We start from the raw sequence: 15,419 nt of genomic DNA, 5'->3' as shown, positions 1-15,419 counted from the left end.
CAACACCCGGCATCATGGTGTGGGGAGCGATCTCCTACACTGGCCGTACACCACTGGTGATCGTCGAGGGGACACTGAATAGTGCACGGTACATCCAAACTGTCATCGAACCCATCGTTCTACCATTCCTAGACCGGCAAGGGAACTTGCTGTTCCAATAGGACAATGCACGTCCGCATGTATCCCGTGCCACCCAACGTGCTCTAGAAGGTGTAAGTCAACTACCCCGGCCAGCAAGATCTCCGGATCTGTCCCCCATTGAGCATGTTTGGGACTGGATGAAGCGTCGTCTCACGCGGTCTGCACGTCCAGCACGAACGCTGGTCCAACTGAGGCGCCAGATGGAAATGGCATGGCAAGCCGTTCCACAGGACTACATCCAGCATCTCTACGATCGTCTCCATGGGAGAATAGCAGCCTGCATTGCTGCGAAAGGTGGATATACACTGTACTAGTGCCGACATTGTGCATGCTCTGTTGCCTGTGTCTATGTGCCTGTGGTTCTGTCAGTGTGATCATGTGATGTATCTGACCCCAGGAATGTGTCAATAAAGTTTCCCCTTCCTGGGACAATGAATTCACGGTGTTCTTATTTCAATTTCCAGGAGTGTATGTTTCCAAGTAATGAGCGTGTCGTATTTGCGATGCTTTCTACAATGGAATGTCAATAGCCTCTTTATTTCTCCACCTAATGGCTGTTTCTCCAGGCGGCTGGCACAGCTGGCCACTCACGACGCATTACATCAAGGTCACTTGACTTTCTTAGCGAAATATTTACTACAGAAGTTTGCACTACAGTGAGTCTCATATAAAAATTTCACAGGTCGAGAATTTGCATTACAAACCTGTAGAAGCAAAATCCTATATAATTTTCAGCGGCATTCTGATACATTCTCGCATGTACATACATTTCATAGCTCTTAAAGTACGATTCTTGGTTTCCAACAACCTTTTTCGCAAACCAGAGTCCATAACCACTACTCATTATTCCTTACCTTATTACACATATATATATTTGTTGACACTTCTTCAATACTTCATCATAATAAATACATAGCATAATCAAATTCCTCATATAGCATCAGCTTATTGATCATAAACATACCTCAACAGCATAATACACATTGTCATCGTAATAATATCATAAAAACTCAGCCAAATCTCAAAAACGTCATAGCTTTCTGCAATTCTTTCAAAATCTAAACAAAATTCTCTGCTCATTTCAATAGTGTCATCTACCTCAAACGTACTTTAAAAATCATGATCCCATACCAAATACTTCATTCAAAGCTCTCATAGTATCACAATGTTTCCGAAAAAATATGAACAGTTCACAAAGTACAGACAAATTACAATTACATAAGTGTGAAGTTATCCAACTGTGTAATTGTGTAAACATGTGTCACTGATGTAGTAAAAAAATGTTTCTTTCTCTGGTAAATAATCAGATAGCTGTGTAATTTTGTGTTAGAGAAATGTGGTACTGATGTGTAAAGTTGTATAAGCAAATACCATATTAGCTAGGGCTCCTTGTGCTTGCCAAACATGTGGTACAAAAGTAAGCGTGTACCCCCTGAGGATTAATGTAATTATACCCTCAGGTGTTACAGATTATAACAATGGAATGAAATGTATCACAGAAAACCTTTGTATCCTTGTAAATAAAAAAATCTTTAAAAATAAATATTTTAAGTACAAAATTAATCACTCAAATGTGTGTCCTGTAGCGCTAAATGTGCGTCTTGCTGTAAGATAATTCTGTGGAACTGTCTTAGTTATCGTCCTCTGTAAGCAAAGTTCTGCTGAAGTCAATATACTCACCTCCTCATAAACAAAAGTGAAATGCTTTGCGTATAGATATCTTAGTTATTACGCTAATTGCCATGATGAAGAAAGTACTGTGCTGTAACGTATTGTTGTGCTACGGAAAAGGCTGTCTCATTGTAGCTATACCACAAAAGTTATTAATAAACATGTTTTAATTTCCATAATAATTCAGAAAAACTGTGCAGATATAAAGCAGATACAGCACAAAAGCAACAATGTAAATTGTGTCACACATTAGTAGCGTCGTGATATAATCGTGTAGCTGTCAAAGAAACCTAATACTAAGTCGTCTTTAATCTCATAGAAAGTGCTTCAAATGATGAATGTCTTTCCAAGTAAACCAAAATGTTGCAGTAATATCTCATTAGCAGTACTGGTATATGTTCTAAGCATGTAAGCCTTATAGTCGTTACGTAATCTTGCAACTAACAAGCAAGAATGTACAAATGGTTCAAATGGCTCTGAGCACTATGGGACCGAACATCTATGGCCATCAGTCCCCTAGAACTTAGAATTACTTAAACCTAACTAAGCTAAGGACATCACACACATCCGTGCCTGAGGCAGGATTCGAACCTGCGACCATAGCAGTCGCGCGGTTCCAGACTGAGCGCCTAGAACCGCTAGACCACAGCGGCCGGCAAGAATGTACACACACAATAACACTGTGTCATCTGTTCACTATAACAATGCATTCGTAATTACTGTCTAAATATGTTCCCTAGATTCTACAGTGGATATTTAACTTCAAACACTGTTGCTTGTTAACAGTTTCTAAGTCTGACAAAGCCTAATAGTAATGTAAAGTGAAAAATTTTATGGCAGAGACTAAGTTAAAAAAAAAAAAAACAGATTATCTCTCAATAAACGGTTTTACATGTGAAATGTGGTGCAATCCTTTACTCTTCCTAGTACGCAGAGTTTCAACTTCAACGCTATTATCATGTTTTATACTGCGGTAAGGATTGCTAAAATTTTTCTCAAGGTTAGCGTCTTTGTTATTTTTCTCTGAACCAGCCGGCGCACGTGGCTGCCTGAGGTGCGAGTCATTGTCTGCTATCTCTTGTTGGCGCGCGTCGTTATTCGGATTAGGAGACCTAACTTCTACAAATTCACATTGTCGAGAGGGTCCTGCCCTGTTCGAATCCCGCCAATTCTGATGAAATTCAGGTCTGTCGTTACGATTATATCGTCTGTCGTCAAGTCGGTAGATTACATAATTTCTTTCTTGTCGGTCACATGGTGGAGAATTTCTTCCTGAATCGGAACTACGTGCTGAACTGTTGCGTCTGAAGTTATTCTGTCTCCCTTGATAATAATTGTTTTGGTTTCAATATTGTGTGTTTCTGTGGTTACCTCTGTGATAGTCACAACCGCGGAGAGGTGATCTTTCCCTGTAATTATTACTACTCTGCCAGTGGTTGTCATACGGGTGGTGTCTGTTTTGGTCATGATTTACGTTATAAGAATAGCCTTGTCATGTCCATTTATTATATATGTCATTGCGGAATTGTGACGGATGTGACCTGTAATTGTTGTGTTCCTGTTTTCGCTTTCCTCGATTGTCAGTGTCAATTTCCAATTCTTGTAACAGTCCCTGAAAAGCTTCAATGTCGTCTTTGCAACGTCCTGCCAAAATAATATGTTGTAAATGTTCAGGCAATTTGATTAAGCAAATGCGGATGAGTTCCGAGGGGCTGTATGGGTTTGGCAGGTACTGATTCTTGTGCAACATGTCTTCAAAATATTTCACAAGACTGGAAAATTCAGATTTTTCGAAATGTTTCATCATTATGATGCTATGTTTTACTCGGTCTTGTGTAACTTGAGACCAATATCCTGAGAGGAAGGCATGATAAAATTCTCCTTCACTGTGGCAATCGTGAATGACCGATCGCATTCTTACAGCGGGTTCATTCTCTAAGTAGCCACACATAAATTCTAATCTGTGCTCTAATGACCAGTTGGGAGGAAAACAATGAGAGAATTGATGAAGCCACGCTTGTGGATGAATGTCGTTGCTGGAATTCTTAAATGTTTTGAATTTACGTGTATTAAGAAACAGCTTATAGTCAAAATCATCATGTCGGCGAGTCGCATGTCGGTCATTGTTACGTCGTTTCGGCGGTTCCATCTCAAAATTCGGTGTACCTTGCCAATTTCTTTCATAATTTCCGAAGTGCCCTGTGTTATTATTTTGTGGCTGTTCCGTATTTCTATGTCCCTCTTCCCGTATTAGAGCGCGAGTGTCCTCTGAAATATGTAATTCTTGTATTACCTGTGTCAACTGATCTTGTACTTCCCGGATTTCTCTTTGGTGATGCGTATTAATTTGATTCCCATTTTGTTTGAATTTCCTAATTTGTTTGTACTTTTCTGTGTCAGTGACGGCTACAGGACTTGTGTCATTCAGATCATCATCCACCTTTGTAGATAAGTTAGTGAACTGAACCGAAAGTTCAGCTACTTTCTCCGATAGTGAACTTATTTCCTCAGTGTTTTTCTGAAACAAGTTTCAGAGTGTCCGTTTGTGTTGAAATCGTATTTACTGTGTCCTTTAAGTTTTCCTGAGCTTTTGGAAGTTGCGTAACCGAAACGGTAGATGCAACTGAGTCAATCTTAGCTTGCAAGGTCTCATAATTTTCATGAATAATAGTTTGCAGTTCATTTACGGCTGCTTCGTGATTCTGTAATGTATTTTCATGTCGCGAAAAAATAGGTCGGAAATGCTCACAAATTTGTGATTTTACGTCATTACAGACTTTTTGACATTTCGATTCGATTTTATGTAACTCAGTAGTTAAATCTTCACGTGTTTGTTCAAGCGTGATGTCTAACCTTTGAAGATTTTGTTCCATTGTGTCTAACTTTTGAAGATTTTGTTCCAATGTGTCTAACTTTTGAAACTTTTGCTGTGTTGGTCCCATTTGTTGTGTTAATTGTAATAACAATGCACTGGTGTCTGAAACATGTTCCTCAGTGCTTTTCGGCAGTGAATTTGCACCGGCAACATTCACATTTTGACAAGCAGAAAATGTGTCTTGACTTATTTGGCCGGCCGAAGTGGCCGTGCGGTTAAAGGCGCTGCAGTCTGGAACCGCAAGACCGCTACGGTCGCAGGTTGGAATCCTGCATCGGGCATGGATGTTTGTGATGTCCTTAGGTTAGTTAGGTTTAAGTAGTTCTAAGTTCTAGGGGACTAATGACCTCAGCAGTTCAGTTCCGTAGTGCTCAGAGCCATTTGAACCATTTATTTTGACTTAGTTGAGAAAACGGTGAGGACCCAAAACCTGAATCTACAGTGTTTGCGAGATTGTGTCCTGTCATTCCGGATTCCTGAGGCGAGCTGTTGCCGACCAATCGTTCGATAATGCTTCCCTGTTCACTAATTGTTTCACTGTCTACGCCATTATTTGCCACCCGCTCCATTTCCCTATGCAAAATTACCAAATTACCGCTTACAATGTCTGTTAATTCATTACACAGTGGCGCTGATAAGCTACGCTCGTCGTCACTATTATTTCTCAGTTTACTTTGGAGCCTATTGTTACGTTTTCACACGCCATTATTGTCACAATATTTCACACGATAACACAGAAAAGCACAATTTGAAACGCAAAATAAGGAAACACATTAACATAGCACTGAAATTAATATTTCATTAATTGCAAGTGCAGTTGCGAAATACTTGGTGCAAATCTACATGCATGCCACAATTGTTTTACTGTACAACAATAAAAAACTACAATTACAAAGGATATTCTCTGTATGATTACGCGCTAGCAATAAACAATACCTACACTAATTACACAAACTACAAGATAAAAACCAGATGATTCCAGTGAGGTATCCTCGGCTAAGGGTCGACATATGAAACGTCCCCTTAGGAAGATTATTGAATTACTGAGCTGATAAATCTCTTACATTATCTGATTTTCAAACAGCTGAGCAAAACTGAACCTACTCAGACATTTCGCTCTTTACCTATTCTGATCAACACTAAACTGACACAAAATATTTTTTAGCCCAACGCAATTTGACTTTCAATAATCCCTACAAAAAAATGGCCCTGACTAACATTAACCTATACCTTCCACAAATCACTTACCTCACAAAAATCTTCGTTACTCGAACTACTGCAATACAGCGAGCGCCACTACTGCCAGCTAAATAAAAGATTCAAACTACTGAAGGCACTAACTACTGATAGGCGTAGTTAGCAAATGAAAGATTTTGATAGAGAACAAACAATGTATTTACCTTAATAGTGTTCAAAAGTCATAATATATACAGCAGTTCATGACATCCATTCTTATAAACGTACTGTTTCTGATGGGCACACGTCCAGATCATCCGCTCTCAAAAATCCGCCATCTCACTTCCCCACATTCACCACTGCTGGCGGCTCACCTCCAACTGCGCAACGCTACGCGCTATTAACAGCCAACTGCCCAACACTACAATAGCGACTATTGCAACAATGCACCGAGCCACAGACTGCACACAGCACAGCCAGTGATTTTCATACAGAGCGCTACGTGGTGTTACCAATATAAAATCCTAAACAGCCTATTTACAACTGTTAAAACACGACAGGCGGCGAACTGTGGTGGAAGTAACGCAGTGTTCAAGAGAGTTTGAACGTACAATACACCGGGCACTCCTAACGCTGCGACGACACAGGCGACGACCCATGCATGTGCCAATGTTAACACCACGACTTCGGCAACTACGACTGAAATGGGTATGTGATCATCGGCACTGAACGTTGACGCAGTGCCAGAGCGTTGGATGGTCTGCCGACGGGAGGGCGCGAATCCGTCGTCTTCCACGGAACAGCTGCTAGACACCTGTCCTGCAGGACAGAGACAAGCTGGCGACGGTTCCATTATGCTCTGGGGAACACCCACGTGTGCATCTATGGGTCCAGTGGTGCTAGTGCAAGGTACCCTGACGGCTAAGAAGTATCGTACACTGGTTGCAGACCATGCTCACCCCTTCATAACTATCATGTTTGCTGACTGCAGTGGCATGCTTCAGCAAGAGAATGTACCATGTCACTAGACCAGAAGTGTTTGGCCGGCCGGAGTGACCGAGCGGTTCTAGGAGCTACAGTGTGGAACCACGCGACTGCTACGGTCGCAGGTTCGAATCCTGCCTCGGGCATGGATGTATGTGATGTCCTTCGGTTAGTTAGGTTTAAGTAGTTCTAAGTTCTAGAGGACTGATGACCTCCGAAGTTAAGTCTCATAGCGCTCAGAGCCATTTCAACCATTTTTTGATGGAGTGTTTCCAGGAATGCAGTGGCAAGTTACAATTGATGTGCTTGCCTTCACAACTTGCCAGATCCAAATCCGATGGAATATATTTGGGACGGAATTGAACATGGTGTCAGAGCTCATCGCTCGTCCCCGGAATTTAATGGGAGTTAGGTGACTTGTGAGTGCTGATGTTGTGCCAGCTACCTCTAGCGACATACCAAGGCCACATTGCTTCCACGCTACTACGCGTCGCTGCTGTTATCTGTGCCAGAGGTGGACATAACGTGACTAAGACACGTATCTAGAATGAGGTCGTTAGTCCAGCAATTATGCACCCACTGTAGTAGTAGTAGTAAACGCATAAGTATTTTTTTTAATTGTACGAACTCAAGCCAACAGCACGAGTTTGCTTAATCCGCTTCCACGTTAAATAATTAAAAGTATAAACGGATAAATAATATATTGCGTTTGGCCCCCACAGGTCAAACGCAGATTAGTCGATGATTCGTGCATAACATTCTGGTAAAGGCTCAAGATGGCAGTACTTTCGGTTACATCCTCTAAGTGTTAATGTAATTGTATTCTTTTTTGCTGTGTGCGGCACTGTGAATACCCCGAGGCAAACGGATTGGGTATATGTGATTTATTTTTGTATATATGAAGCTATCCAAAACGCCTGCTAATGGAGGAAATTAGCTTCAAAGGCATCCAGACAACTTTATAGCAAGAGGATAATTGTTCATTCAAGTAATAACGTATGGTCGTTAAATGTTACACACAGGCAGTCGCCCTCCCTCCCATAGACACCTTTTACACAAAACAGCGCAATTCAGCTAGGAGTTAACAGATGGACTGCACGTACAATCAAATTTCGAATGTATGACCGGAAGATCACTTGACGGGATTTGCCGCCAACGTAGATATTTAGAGTATTAAAGGAGGCATGACAGCCGCAACCGATCAGTCTTCTGTGATAGTGAGGCAATGTGCGTTGAGCAGACTTAGAAAATTGCCTATTAAAATTATCGTATACATAACTCTAAGAGTGTTGTGCCACTGTACACGGGTAAGTAATACTTGCTCAGATGGTGTTGATCGTGACATCTTTTCTAGTTGTGGCTCTTAATATTCAAATACTTACGTGTCATATTTTTTAGCTGGATACATACATGTTGTGGAAGACTGTAGCTGTAATGGATTCGGTAAAAGTAGGATGTAATATTGTGAATCGATACACCACTTAAATAAAAATAGACAAACAGGACAAATAGACAAACGAGGCCCTAAGATCGTTCTGCAACTTGTCTACTGGAGAGGTAATATTCGGCTAGATTACGCTGATCATGAAGTCATTTTCCTGTAATGACGCCTAAAATCAAAATACACAAGTATTATATTTTTAGCTGGATGTGCACATGTTGTGGAAGAATGCAGTTTCAAAGGATTATTCAGTAATAGCATAATGTAATTCCTCGATACTATATTAAAAAGAAACATTTCGGACCCATAATGGTTTTATGAAAGTATGCAATATATGCCTAGAATTGTAACGTGGAAACCGATTTCAAAAAAAGAAAACAGAGGATACAGACAACTGTTTTGTAATCATTATGATGGTGGGATTCAATGTTACATATCCCAATGATACAAATGATCTCTTCAGCCCACTACACTTCCTGTAGAACCAAGACTGGGAAACTAGCTTCATTATGCACTTACAGCTATGGCTTGCAGAAACTGATAGTGTTTGCAGGTGTGTTATGGTTACTCTACCCGGTGCTAATGTCAGTACGGTACTGTAAATAAATACGTACTATTGGCCTTAGGATTTATAACTACTGTATTAATCATATACATAACGTGTTTAGGATTTTCATGGTGTGTTATGAGAAAGTACGGGATTTGATTGGCAGCAGGAGTAACTTACCAGGTTGGATTAATGGATGCGGGCAATAATTAACGCGAGAGCTACTTACCTTGAAATCTACTTTACTGGCAGTCCATTTCTCACATATGTGTATTTCGTAACAAATACTAGTTGCAGATTATTCGTGTCTTTTTTTTTTAAATTCTTGGCCGAACTCTAAATCGCTTATAAGGGAGTAATGCCATTATGATAACTCTAGTCCTAACACATTATGGTTCCTTGTGCCTCTCACAAAACCCATACTAGAGAGGATCACGACTATCGATCTCTAATTTCTCTTATCTTACGGAAATGTTTGCGCCGGTTACAAATGTCACTTCTCAATGTGTATTTTGCAAAAAGAGCATTGTCCAATTCGATTTGATGTATAGCAGTCATGTTGATTGAACAGCGTTACGGTAATGGGTTTATGCAAAAAGTCTTGTACTTAGTAAGGCGTGTGTTACAACAAGAAAGATTCACTGCTCCTGTGTGGCCAGAAAGTTTATACAACCACATTACGGGATTTGCTTGTCAGTCTGAGACCCACATCAGGCTGGGTTAATACCCTACTGGCCATTAAAATTGCTACACCAAGAAGAAATGCGGATGATAAACGGGTATTCATTGGAGAAATATACTAGAACTGACACGTGATAACATTTTCACGCAATTTGGGTGCATAGATCCTGAGAAATCAGTGCCCAGAACAACCACTTCTGGCCGTAATAACGGCCTTGATACGCCTGGGCGTTCAGTCAAACACAGCTTGGATGCCATCTACGGGTACAGCTGCCCATGCAGCTTCAACACGATACCACAGTTCATCAAGAGTAGTGACTAGCGTATTGCGAAGAGGCAGTTGCTCAGCCACCGTTGACCAGACGTTTTCAATTGGTGAGAGATCTGGAGAATGTGCAGGCCAGGGCAGCAGTCGAACATGTTCTGTATCAAGAAAGGCCCGTACAGGAGCTGCAACATGCTGTCGTGCATTATCCTGCTGAAATGTAGGGTTTCGCAGGGATCGAATGAAGGGTAGAGCCATGGGTCGTAACACATCTGAAATGTAACGTCCACTGTTCAAAGTGCCGTCAGTGCGAACAAGAGGTGACCGAGACGTGTATCAAATGGCACCCCATACCAATACGTCTGGTGATACGCCGGTATGGCGCTGGCGAGTACACGCTTCCAATGTGCGTTCACTGCGATGTCGTCAAACACGGATGCGACCATCATGATGCTGTAAACAGAACAGGGGTTCATCCGAAAAAATGACGTTTTGCCATTCGTGCACACATGGTCGTCGTTGAGTACACCATCGCAGGCGCTCCTGTCTGTGATGCAGTGTCAAGGGTAACCGCAACCATGGTCTCGGAGCTGATCGTCTATGCTGCTGCAATCGGCATCGAACTGTTCGTGCAGATGGTTGTTGACTTGCAAACGTCCCCATCTGTTGACTCTGGGATCGAGACGTGGCTGCACGATCCGTTACAGCCATGCGGATGAGCTGCCTGTCATCTGGACTGCTAGTGATACGATGCCCCTGGCATCCAGCAAGGCGTTCCGTATTACCCTCCTGAACCCACCGATACCATATTCTACTAATAGTCATTGGATTTCGACCAACGGGAGCAGCAATGTCGCGATACGATAAACCGCAATCGCGATAGGCTACAATCCGACCTTTATCAAAGTCGGAAACGTAATGGTACGCATTTCTCCTCCTTACACGAGTCAACACAACAACGTTTCACCAGGCAACGCCAGTCAACTGCTGTTCGTGTATGTGAAATCGGTTGTAAACTTTTCTCATGCCAGCACGTTGTAGGTGTCGCCACCGGCGCCAACCTTGTGTGAATTCTCTGAAAAGCTCATCATTGCAGCACCAAGAAGGAGTTGCGCGACATAAACGAAAGTTGGTAGGCGTGTTTCTACATCTGAAAGATGATATCTATTACAATTTCGCACGAGACGCATACGAATAGCGCTATTAGCGCCACTGTTCGGATGCACATTAGGTTTGCCTTAACAATGCAATGTTACGGTCGTGAGCGTTAGTTACCTTTCTGATTGGGCGTGGTAGGCTATTGTTGGTCAAGAATGCCTTTAAGGCGACAACGACGCAACTATGAACATCTCACTGCGTTCCAAAGACGTCATGTAATTGGGCTACGAGAAGCTGGGTGTTCCTTCTGTGATATTAAAGAAATACTTGGCAGGAATGTAGCCACTGCGTATGATTGCTGGCAGCGGTGGTCACGAGAATGTAGGGTCACAAGATCACTGGGCTCTGGAAGGCTACGTCGCATTATCAAGCGGAAATACCATCGTCTTCAGCGTATGGCTCTGGTGTAACACGCGGCAGCAATTTGAGCAGCAGTTGACAACAGAGTGACACAACCAACTGTCACAAATCTGTTATTTCCAGGACAGCGCCAAGTCATTCGCTCTGTATCGTGCATTCCACTGACCCCAAATCATCACCATTTGCAAGTTCAGCTCAGTGGAGGGCGGAGTGGAAATCTGTTATGTTTTCTAATGAAAGCTAGTGCTTCGGTGCCAGTGATGGTAGAGTGTTGTTAAAGGGGAGGTCAGTTGAGAGCCTGCAACCAACCTTCCTGCGTGCTAGACGCACTAGAGCTATACCTGGGTTGCGATTTCATGTGACAGCAAGAGCACTTTCGTGGTTATCTCACGCAGCCTGACCGCAAATTTCTACGTCAGTCAAGTATTCACCTGTTGTACTGCCATTCATAAACAGGATTCCAGAAGGTGTTTTCCAACATGATAACGCTCCCCCACATACCGCTGTTGCAACCCAAGCATCAACTTGTCACCTTTGGGCGCTCGATCACCAGATCTGTCTCCAATCGAGCATATATGGGACACCATTGGACGAAAATTCCAGCGTTATTCATAAACAGTATTACTCGTCCTTGTATTGACAATCCAAGTGCAACAAACATGGACAATCCATCCCATAAACTAACATCCGGCTCCTGTACAGCACAATGCATACTTGTACAAGCGCTTGCGTTCAACATTCTGGTCATATACTGGGAGAGATACCGTGCCCTCTGTGAACCTACGGCTTCGTACTCATATGTAGGAAGACCTTATTTTTGCTGCTCTGTGACCATTTCTCAGTCTCACCTATTTGTGGCGAGAATGAATATACTTAGAATTATTTCCATACTTATTGAGGGGTCTTACAGTGATGTCACACTTTAATATTGGGAGAGTAACAGGTCTATATTTTCTGCCTAGAAACCCTGAAAAATCTCGTCCTGAATCAGTGTTCTTGCTGTATTTTATTTACGAGTCTTGTAGCATCGCTGCCCACTAACATTACCGTAGGGTTTATTTGTATAAATATCGTGTTGTGGTAGTCCATTAGTAATACCTAGGTTTTCCACTATTAAAACCATACATATGAATACGATGTTACACGTTATTAGTACGCAGATAATGTTTCGTAGCAACATTTCTTTTTTAATACTTCGGCGTGCTTGATGTCTAACGTGAGTCTTTGGAATTCTACGGATCAGTCGAAATAACCTGAATAGCCCTGGCCGTACTTGACTGTTTCTGTAGTTAATATATGAGACTTACAAAAAATGGTTCAAATGGCTCTGAGCACTATGGGATTTAACTGCTGAGGTCATTACTCCCCTAGAACTTAGAACTAGTTAAACCTAACTAACCTAAGGACATCACAAACATCAATGCCCGAGGCAGGATTCGAACCTGCGACCGTAGCGGTCTTGCGGTTCCAGACTGCAGCGCCTTTAACCGCACGGCCACTTCGGCCGGCTGAGACTTACACTAAAGTCGCATATACTACTAATATTGCAGGGCTTATTCTGATTGTATATCATAATTATAATTCAAAATTGTTAAGGCTTTCGTGGCCACTTGTTGACAAACTACCTATTGGCTTCTGTTTCGGGTTCTTCGGCCGACGTTCATCTAATGATTTTTCTGACGTTTCGCCAGCACGAGTGGCTGGCATTGTCAAAGCTTCACCCTCCATTGCCGGTGGTGAACTGGAGCCGAGCTCGCGGGCGCAGACTATATGTACCTGGCGCGCCAACGTCCGAGGGCTTCTCCGCGGTCATTTCCGGTGCGGTTCTCCTCTTGCTACCTGCGTCGGTCGTTCGCTGCAGTACGGGAAGCCAGGATCCGTTGACCTTAAGGCTTTCCTCTTTCTTGTTCAAACTGTTAGCGTGTTTTTGTATTTCTACAGCTTCTCTGAACAAGCGCGTGTCATAATGCTTCTCTACAGCCACAACTTCCGTGTCGGCGAATTTTATTACGTGGTCGGTCTCAATCAGTGCGTGCTCTGCCACGGCCGACTTCTCCACCTGCCCCAACCTGCAATGTCGCTTATGCTCTTTGATCCTGGTGTTGATGGATCGTACAGTCATTCCGACATAAATTTTTCCGCATGTGCGTGGTATACGGTACATTCCCGACATTGCAAGTGGGTTTCTTTTCTCCTTCGCCGATCTAAGACACTCTTTGATCTTCGTTGTCGGTTTGAAAATCGTCTTTACGCCATGTTTGCGCAATTTACGGCCGATTCTGTCCGTCACTCTGGGAATGTATGGCAGAAAGGCCGTACCCGACATTTGTTTTTCTGGTTCCTTACTTCGCCGAGTGTTTGGCTCTGTTACACTTCTAATATAATTTGTGGAGTACCCATTGCTCCTCAGGACAGTTTCCAGGTGTTGCATTTCTCATTTGAGGTGTTGCGGCTCACATATTCGTCCTGCTCTCGTTACGAGCGTACTAATCATGCCTCTTTTCTGGCTCGGGTGGTGGTTTGAAAGTTTTTGCAGGTATCGGTCCGTGTGTGTCGGTTTTCGATACACGCTGTGTCCCAGGGTTTCGCCGTCCCTTGTGACCAGCACATCCAGAAATGGCAGTTTCTTGTCCTTTACTACTTCCATGGTATATGTTATGTTGGCATGGAGGCTGTTCAAGTGTCTTAGGAAGTCACCGAGCAGTTCTCCACCATGGCTCCACACCACGAAAGTATCATCCACGTACCTGTACCACACCTTAGGTTTGCAAGTCGCCGAGTCCAGTGCGTGTGCTTCGAATTGTTCCATGAAGAAGTTGGCCACCACTGGACTGAGAGGACTGCCCATGGCGACGCCTTCCAGCTGTTCGTAGAAATCGCCATTCCACGTGAAATAGCTCGTGGTGAGACATGCATGGAAGAGCTTTCTGATGTCCTGCGGGAAAATGGAACCAATGTGCTCCAGAGCGTCACTGAGTGGCACTTTCGTAAATAACGAGACAACATTAAAGCTGACCAAGATGTCGTTTGGTGCAAGTTTCAGTTTCTTCAGCTTCTCAATGAAATGCCTTGAATCCTTAATGTATGTGTCGGTCTTCCCCACGTGTGGCTGGAGCAGAGAGGCCAAGTGTTTTGCCAGTTTATATGTAGAAGAAGCATTATCACAGGCGCTTGTTCAGAGAAGCTGTAGAAATACAAAAACACGCTAACAATTTGAACAAGAAAGAGGAAAGCCTTAAGGTCAACGGATCCTGGCTTCCCGTACTGCAGCGAACGACCGACGCAGGTAGCAGGAGGAGAACCGCACCGGAAATGACCGCGGAGAAGCCCTCGGACGTTGGCGCCCCAGGTACATATAGTCTGCGCCCGCGAGCTCGGCTCCAGTTCACCACCGGCAATGGAGGGTGAAGCTTTGACAATGCCAGCCACTCGTGCTGGCGAAACGTCAGAAAAATCATTAGATGAACGTCGGCCGAAGAACCCGAGACAGAAGCCAATAGGCAGTTTGTCAACAAGTGGCCACGAAAGCCTTAACAATTTTGTATTACGCCTCTACGGGCATGAGATTTGCAGTTTGTACCGACGCCTTGACCAACGACGGAAGAAGAAAGTACGACTGATGTCCTCTCTCGCCTTTCTGTCACGGTGCCGAGATGAATGTGCTACACCGAAGTTCTTGAGATGTAAGCGCCTATTCACCACCGCCTAAGCACATCGTATCTACGACAGAATGGAAAGAGCTTTTCTTCGTGAGCGAATACATACAACACGGAGAGACTTGGCAAGGACGGATCAGGAGGTTCTGGACATTTTCTATCAACTAAGTAGCAGAATGCATCGTGACGACTGGGACAAGATCGACAGCATCACTCACAGGAGCATGCAGAACGAACTCGAGCGCTGCACCGAGCGACAGAAGAAAAAGTTTGAAAGATGCCGGAAGCAGACCGACAAGGCGATTCCCGACATGTCACACACAGTGGTCAACCTCATCGAACGACAATTGACCGAAGAGGAAGTGTCTGTTCTTCAAAAAGAAGGGAATTTTGCTATCACCCCGAGAACTATACCTATGGAGGATATCATTGCCAACACCGAAGCAGCCATTCGGACCCTTCCT

The 15,419-nt window shown here is 43.4% G+C and overlaps 1 protein-coding gene across 1 annotated transcript in view; it reads left to right on the top strand.

Annotated features, from left to right (window-relative positions):
- LOC126471074 (cytosolic carboxypeptidase 6) overlaps positions 1-15,419 on the top strand; it is a 1,596,780-nt gene that overhangs the window by 434,795 nt on the left and 1,146,566 nt on the right. The window lies entirely within an intron of this gene.

This window comes from Schistocerca serialis, chromosome 3 (genome assembly GCF_023864345.2).
Source record: "Schistocerca serialis cubense isolate TAMUIC-IGC-003099 chromosome 3, iqSchSeri2.2, whole genome shotgun sequence".
NCBI classification, from domain to species: domain Eukaryota; kingdom Metazoa; phylum Arthropoda; class Insecta; order Orthoptera; family Acrididae; genus Schistocerca; species Schistocerca serialis.
The sequence above is the reverse complement of the archived record's forward strand: the minus strand, read 5'-3'. Positions and strand labels throughout refer to the sequence as shown.